The sequence below is a fragment of the Misgurnus anguillicaudatus genome, chromosome 3 (assembly GCF_027580225.2).
Source record: "Misgurnus anguillicaudatus chromosome 3, ASM2758022v2, whole genome shotgun sequence".
Taxonomy (NCBI): Eukaryota; Metazoa; Chordata; class Actinopteri; order Cypriniformes; family Cobitidae; genus Misgurnus; species Misgurnus anguillicaudatus.
Window position 1 is genome coordinate 7,600,749 of NC_073339.2, and position 8,957 is coordinate 7,609,705.

Here is an 8,957-nt window from a genome sequence, read left to right on the forward strand (position 1 = left end):
GATCGAGTGCATATAAAGGTCACATGCTTTTTATTATACTTTGTGACAAGGTTTACTCTTAACCATTTCATCTAAACATTCTCACTTTTGTTAAATGCAATAACTTTAAAAATGTTTTTAATTATAGAGAAACAGGGAGACATACATACCTGTTCTTTACAAACCTACAGATTGATCATAGGAATGTCTTGTGTGTCATCAGCCACGCAGAAGACCAAGAAGAGACCAGCCCAGGAAACAGAAACTCTACCAGACCGATGACAGTGTGGGAGTGTCGAATCTAACATGAAGAAATAACCCGCTTGGCAGTAACTGACCTATGGACCTCACAATAAAACACTGCAAAATGTAATGTCACTTATGTGCATTAAATATATTATAAATATATTAACAAAACCCCAATTTTGGGGTTATAAAAAACAACCCTTGAAACAACCCAGCATTTGGGTTGAAATATCCCAACTGTTAGGCTTGTCGATATTTGACCCATGGGTTAAAACACCCCAACATTTTACATGTTTTGAATGTTGTTTTTTTATTTTGTGTTTTTTAAGTCATTGGATGAATTCTTAAAAGATTTTATTATGGATAGGTCATACAACAGTGGTTAAACTTGCAATGTGAAACTTTTAGTTGCATCTAGCAACCTCAATTTCGAAGCGCATAGAGAAGCTATAGTAGCCGCCACTAGACAAACATGTCATCATCTGAGACAACGTATGAACGAAGCTCACGCTGTAGAGCAGTTTGTCCGTTTATATTAGTCAAAATTATAAGATTAATAGGGCTGGGTATCGATTCAGATGTTTCAGATCGATTCGATTTCGATTCACAAGCAATCAAATCGATTCGATTTCGATTCTCGACCCGATTCTCGATTCAACTCAATAAATATATATTATATAGAATATTATATTATATTTGAATGTATTATAATATAGACTGAATGAATGAATGACAGGCTCGCCTCTCGCTCCAAAAAAGGGTGACATCTAGTGGAGAAGACTAGTAATTAGATTAACGTTAATCTTACGTTCAATGTTTGCGGAGATAAAATTGGAAAAAAATAGATTTGTGGCCTGTGAGAATCCATTTTGAATCAACCAAAGAAAAAAAATGATTAATCGAAAAAAAAATTGCCCATCCCTAATTATTAAGTGACATTATTAACTCCCAGACTGTCATCAGTGTGATTAAGTTTTTATTTTCGGAACTGATATCTTCTTGCTCTTCTGCATAACTGAGGGCACACAAGACATTCCTGTGACTATAATGATTCTGCAGGTATGTAAAGAACAGAGACCAGCGGTGTATGCAGATTAAAGCGGCTCATTTTAATGTAATAAAAACAATACAGTTCATTACATAAGGTCTTTAAACACCACTGATAAAATAGTTAGTTATATTATATTGCATTTTTGTCAAAAGATCCTTCTAAAAGTTACACAGTGCACCTTTAATATATACACAATTTACAAAGTATATGTATACATTGGTAATTTTTAAACACTAAATAATGCTAAATAGCTGTAAAAGCTTTTTATATATATATATATATATATATATATATATATATATATATATATATATATATATATATATATATATATATATATATATATATATATATATATATAAAGCAAAACAGTATGAAAAATATAGATTGTTTTGCAAATGAAACAAACCATGTTTGGTGCGCCAATCAGGGCACAAAACATTTGCATTAAGCCCTGTTATCTCTCTGCTTTCCATGACCCCTTTCATAGCAGAACCACTGATCAGAAGATGCCTTAATCCAAAGTGTCTTTTAAAAAAGTAATTTATCCATAAACCTTCAATAAAAATACACTAAAAGAAAATAAATAAAAGATTTGCTATTTATGTAGGCTCATTTGCACCAGAAATAAAACAAGCATCAAAACAATAAAAACTAGAAGAAGTATACCACCTGCCACAGCACAGATCATTTTACAACCACAACAATTTCCTCTAGATGGTGACGACTGCTGCTCATTGGTTACAACCTGAGGGGGTTCAATCCGTACTGAGAAAGAATTCTGGTCCTTCTTTGGTTGTCCGAGGAATTCTGATCTGTCCAAGTTTTTAATCTCTCTAATGAGATCTAGACTGATGCGGTAGGTGCGATTTGGGTCAAACTCCAGACTGTGGTTTAAATGCTGAGTCACATAAACATCATTTAGCAAGACTTTACCATTCAATCTTGACCCTACAGAAACAATGAGGCGATCTGTGTTGCTGGCATCTGAATATCCTGTGTAATTTTCAGTGACATAATGAGGTAGGTCTGAAGTCTTGCTGAGGTTGCCTGTCTCGTAGTATTCCTGGTTAATAGGAAGAATTCTCTCTACATTTTTAAAATGATGGAAGCCAAAATGTCCATCCGCTGGGTCATGCAGGGCACGTAGACCACTGGAGTCAATGTCAACATATTCATGAGCAAACCACCACAATAATCTGAGGCCGTGTCTGGGATCTGGCTGCCCAAACTTGGAATCTCTCAGCTTGGACAAATTGTTCAGGGTCTCTGGCATGTTCCTGATGACTCTGTGTTTGAAAAAATTTTATAGTAAAATATGTAAAGGATTAGTTTTATTCCAAGAAGTTAATCAGTATCAGTTACTGGGAAAAATTTAATATGGTTGTTTTTGTTGAACAAGACATGAAGGTAAAGCTACTGTAATGGTTTTTCTTAAATGGCACACATGAAGTATCTTGACTAGATGTGATTAATTAATGTTCCTTAAAGGCCGAAGTATGTTTCATTTGCATGTGATGTAATGTATGGTCGCAATGTACCCGCACAGCCAGATTTTTGGTCATGCATGCACATACAGGAAAATGTAATGAATAGCCCATTAAATGCATTTCATTTTGTCACAATGCGCATGCGTCGAATAAACTATGCTTTGCAAGGCTGTGCATTCGACTGTGCGGGCACGTAAAAAACAGACTATACTCAGTAATGCCCTCCCAATGCTAATAATTTTATTGTAACTGCATTTATTTTGTTATAAACTACAGTAATATAGTAAATGTACTATTGTCGTTATTCACTGAAAAAAACAACTTGTAAAATTTACTTAAAAAAATCCTCGTAACAATTTGCACGAACTTTTTTAAGTAAAATTTACTGCTTTTTTATAAGTAAAACTTACATACTAAAATCAAATAAAATTTACTTAAAATTGCATGATAAAACATATGTTAAATAATTAATTAAATGTTACTTAATTATTTTATTTAGAAGTTAGATTTATTTTAATCGTTTAGGTAAAGTCTATTAGTTTTTTTTAAATTGAAGCATTGCTGTCCTAATAATATTAAATAAATCGTATTTTCTGTTTGTTATTTTCTTTAACATATTCCTATGGACCTAGTTATTTTTAGTGTTATAAATGGCATTATAACACAAAATTCATGATTGAACAAGTCAGTCATTGAATAAACTTGATTCAGAACAGAAACGCACACAAACTGTGTTTCTGACATGCATTATCAGCACTGTGGAGAGAATTACAATACAACGTTCTGAACAGGGTTCATGTAAAGAAACACTGATCACCTAAACGGTGACTTCACAAAATTATTATTTACAACAAAACAACATCAATAATATAAGAGCTTAAACCTTTATGACATTTTGCTAACAAATATTTAAGTAGTTAAAGTTCAGTTCTTATTCTGTGATAAAGCTTAAAAAATAAAAATATTCAGGCCCAAAGATTTGTGGGTATTCCTTACAACATGTGCAAATAAATGTAAGTAAATTTTATTTATAATATCTAATAAGAATTACTATTCCCACACAGTTCATTTTTTACATGAATTAATTGTGTATTTATCATCATTTTACTTAGGAAAATCTAGTTCTCAATAAATGTTATTATTATTATGTAGAAATTATGAGAGTTAATCTAATAAATATTACTACACCAAAAAGTTTGTTTTTTCAGTGTTGTAGATAACATTGTACGCTACTGCTTACCTTATTCACGCCACGTACAAGACAGATCAGATCAGATAGGTCACACAGATGAACACTTAGATGAACTCAGTTTAGAGCTAAACATGAAAAGAACATAAATAACATAAGCCTTTCAAATAAATTTAAATCAAATAGAAATATAGGAAATTTAAAAAGTTTGAAAAAGAACATGAATTGATACCTACCTGGAAAACTAAATTGAGCTGATGAACAGAATAGTGAGGAAGTGTTGAATGAAAGATGAGAACAACATGACTGATTTTAATGTGTACAAACCCATCAAGCATCTGGTCATACTAGTTTAAAACAAAAAACCCTCACGTGACTGCTTTGATCAGTTCTGTTTTCTGTTTTGATTTTGTCAGTAGAATGAAAGAAAAGCTTATTTTGAAAGCTCATTTTCACTTTGTTTAAACAGCATTTATTTGTATAAAATTGGTGAACCTCCTCTGTGTGCCATTTGTTTTTGTACTTATAATAATGATGAAGATAGGGTCAGGTTATCGTCTGACATTTTCTGATTCGTGTTTTGTTTATGATGTTTTACTTGGAAACAGAAACTTACGCTGATCCTCAAGGAAGTAGTTTGTGAAATATCTCAGGTTCACTCTAGGTATTTGCCAAAGACTTCATCAAGCAAGTCTCTTGCTTACAAATAAAAATAGAAACAAATGAGAAAATTGTTAAGAGTATGAAGCTGTAAAATTAATGTAGATTTTTCAGTAATCTTGAATAATATAATTTTCAGTAATACTGACTTTTAGGAAATGTATGCTCAGTTTGTGACATTGTCAAGATCTCTTTTACACAAATTCTAATGGTGACATTTGTGAGATTTCTTGCTCTTTTTCTCAGGAGAAATATCTGAGATGACTTAAACAAACGTTTCCTCTTCAGCCACTTTCACTGATGTCTAGGAGAAATTATTGAAATATTAAATAGATCTCATGTGATATTTTTCCTATGAGCTTTGACTGTTAATGTATGACTGATAATCATCTAGACTTGCTTTAATATTCTTTTAAAGTTTTATATAGACCGTTTCAGCAGTAACAACATAAACAAGCAGCTGCACGTAGCTTCCGGTAAACTCCGCTAAGAATAAATAACAACAAAGTTCTTTAAACGTAGTTTATTTATATAACAAGCAAAAAAACAACACATAGATTACCTAGGAAACCAAAACATTTGTTATTTTTGATGAGGCATTTGTTCAAGAGATCAGTTTAGCAACTAGTTAGACCATTAAAAAAACGAAACCGGAAGTAAGGTTCGGATCCAGACGCAGAGGCGCGGGAAGATATTTTCGGTAGGGGGTGCTGGGGTGCGGATGCATACATACAAACTATATAGCCTATTGCAAAAGAGTTTAGATTCTCTGCCAGGGTCGTTATTTTCTGCTACTATCCTCTGGCCGGCCGGACCGTTGATTAAGCAAAATTTTTAATCATTACTTTATTAGCCTCATTGGGTGGGGAGAAAACTATGCCATATTATCAGAAATATTATATATAGACTATATTTAGGCCAAAGTAACAAATGTGTCCAAAAAGTTACACAAACTACAAAATGATTTGTAAAAGTTACAAAATGCAACGCGAGTCATGTGCGGAGTCTTCTCTGGCACCCATCACGCACCGGGTCTGCTATTCTGTATGGTGTAGCTTAAGTGCAGCATGCAGCCTGAAGATGTAAAGAAAAAAAGAAAAACAGGAGAATTAACTTTAAGCAAGTTTGGAGGAAAGTCGGAGGTATGGAACCAGTTATACATTCTCACTCGTGCCAGTAGCCTACGCCTTCTTTGTTTTCCTTTGCTTAAGTTTTTAATATTTATAAATTTTAACATGGAAACTTTATTGACATCACTCGAGTTAAGGCGATTAGTGGACCTTTCAATTCACGGGTTTCATTTAATTCTATTTTTCAAACGTAAATGTAATATTTTTGTCTTAAGTTTTGTTTCAGTTTGCCATGCATGCCTCCTGCACGGCGGTGTAAAAATAAGATATTTTTCAACTTTAAAATTCATAATTCAAACATCATATCCTAAATTGTTGGAATATATTCCATATGTATTTATTTGGATTTATAGATGTTTAACATTAAAATTGATGCATGGGAATAATTTATATAAATTTTTTAAATACCCACCACTCTTAAATGCGCATGTTCCTTATGTACATCGAGGCTTTACAATTTAGTTCCTTTCATGTCGTTTTAATAATTTACTTCAATCTTTTTTACTTTAAATGTTTACTTTAAATGTTCTTTTACATTTCCATGTGCGTTAAACACCGCGAAACAATTTGGCTATATTTTTAAATAGTTTTTGAAAAGATTACCTTTTTCTGATATGTCATTTGAACAAATAACGCTAGTCCTTGGGACTTTTGGGCTGTGTTATTGAAAAAAATCCCAAATTCTCTGAGACATTGCGAAGCTGATAGATACATAGCCTAGTAATTCGTTCTATGTGGCTGTGAGTGTGCCTGCTTGTGTGTTATGCGTATACGCAGCTTATGGGCTGAATCGCATTCAGGTTGTCAAAACAAATGTGATTGGCTAATACACACTGAAATAAATTAAATCCTTTTAAAATAACTACATTTATCATTCTCTCTTCATCACACAGCCCAAACATGATGACATACAAAATGTATTGGAACAGTAACAAACAACAATCAGAGACATTAATAAGCTATCATTTTATGGTCATTGCAGTTTTAAATTTTGGCACCAGGGGGTGCTGCAGCAGCTGCAGCACCCCCACTTCCCGCGCCCATGTCCAGACGTGTATCACGTGCTCAAGGCCGCCTTGTAGTGATGGGATTTATGGCTCTTTTAGGGGATCCGGATCTTGGCGATCCGTTCCTTTCAAAGAGCCGTTCAAAAGAACGGCTCATTTGGCTCTTTTTAAATATTTAGTCAGTTTTAAGAAGCCAGCTTGGGGCATCTCAGTTTGCCTGTAAATAATCACTGGGAGGAATGATGAGGTTAGATTTGTAGTCAAATCATTACAACTCAGATATCACACACCAATATCTGAGTTTGAATTATTCTGAAATATTGATCATTACCTCGTTTGTCATGTGTAGACAATATTCCATAGGGTTGCACAACATTAGACAGTCACATCACTATTTTGGATTTACCTTTAGTACAAAGTGTGTGTATGTGTAAAGCTACGTTGACTTATGTTATTTATACAATACCTACTCACAAAAAAAAAACAAAGCCGGCTGCAATGAATTTCTGTGCAAAATAGCTTTTACTACAAACACTTCCACAATTTAGAATAAATAAAATGGAAATGTCTACATACAGTCCAATATTACTACTATTACTAATGTAAACTTTGCAAATAGGACATCAGCCCCTTCAAGTCTTAAATGAACAACCCCTGCGCTGGGTGCGCCCCTCCCCCTATAACTGTTCTGTCTCACGGATGAGCTAATTTGTGTGCATCTGTGTGAAACACGGATAGGAAAAAAGAACGACAGAAAGAACGGCTCCCCTCCAGCCGCGACTCGGCTCCCATCGTTCATGTTTGTGAGCCGTTCAAAAGAATCGGTTCGTTCGCGAACGTGACGTGCTACCAATGAAAACGTATATCGCTAGAAAAACTATTTGAGGTAACACTTTACACTTTTCAGTACATGTACTAATACATAATGAATAATCAATTTAATATAAACTGACGATGAGTTAAGCCATGTACTAATCAATAACTAACCATGACATGAGTCATATGAATTCATGAATTAATAACAGCCACCTTAGCTACACTGTAAAAAATGTCTGTAGAAATTACAGTATTACTGGGTATTACTGGCAACTAGCTGCCAGTAACTTACTGTAGATTTTACATTTAGGTTATTTACTGGCAACAGTTTGTTCAAAGTTAAATGAACATGAAACATTTTTAGTCTTTATCTTCTACAGTAAGTTACTGGCAACCAGCTGCATAATTACAGCAAATTTTTTACAGTGTACACATTAATAGATGTTTGTTAGTTAATGCATTAATTAACACTTTGCATAACCCAAATCAAACATGCTAGAATATAACTTATGCACAATGTTTAGGTTAGTAAAGGGAAACTGCTTATACATTTGCTCCTGCAGCTGATGTACAAACATTGAATGGCACTGGATTTCTTGCAATATTTACAGTCAACCTTAATCGTTAAATGAACAATTATGCACTAATAATTAAAATGATTCCACTGCTGCCATTGAAAATAACTTACCTACACTATAAAGTGTTAATAAAACAGAGGCTATTCTTTATAAATTAAAATCAGTGTTAGCCTACAGATGATGGTTATTTTGTGAACTGGATTGTATTAATAAAATGCACATATCTGTCTAGTGTTCTTGTTCTTGCAATAGCGAATGAAGCCGTTTAGTAAAATAAAATGTAAATAGTAATCATGAAAAATCTATTTGATATATATATATATATCTATATATATATATCTATCTATATATATATATATATATATATATATATATATATATATATATATATATATGTATATATATATATATATATATATATATATATATATATGTATATATATATATATATATATATATATATATATATATATATATATATATATATATATATATATATATATATATATGTATATATACAGAGAGAGAGAGAGAGAGAGAGAGAGAGAGAGAGAGAGAGACTATACACGAAATCTGTAGATGAAAATGACCAGCAGTACAATAAAGATAAATACCAAACATCTTAGTACATCACACAGCAAAGTGCAGCATGTTTCACAGTCGCCATCTGCAGATTTGTATGATCTTTGCTGCTTATGAGTTGAATACTTAAATGGTTCAATCTGTATTGAGTAAGAATTCTGGTCCTTCTTTGGTTGTCCGACAAATTCTGATCTGTCCAAGTTTTTAATCTCTCTAATGAGATCTAGAC

General features: G+C 32.8%; 1 long non-coding RNA gene across 1 annotated transcript; it reads right to left on the reverse strand.

Annotated features, from left to right (window-relative positions):
- Positions 1-1,609: 1,609 nt before the first annotated feature.
- Positions 1,610-4,789, reverse strand: LOC129445430 (uncharacterized). Its single transcript, XR_008644777.2, has 3 exons — positions 4,192-4,789; positions 4,007-4,083; positions 1,610-2,565 (listed from the first exon to the last, which is right to left on the reverse strand). It is a non-coding gene; the product is annotated as an uncharacterized lncRNA (long non-coding RNA).
- Between the last annotated feature and the right edge of the window lie 4,168 nt (positions 4,790-8,957).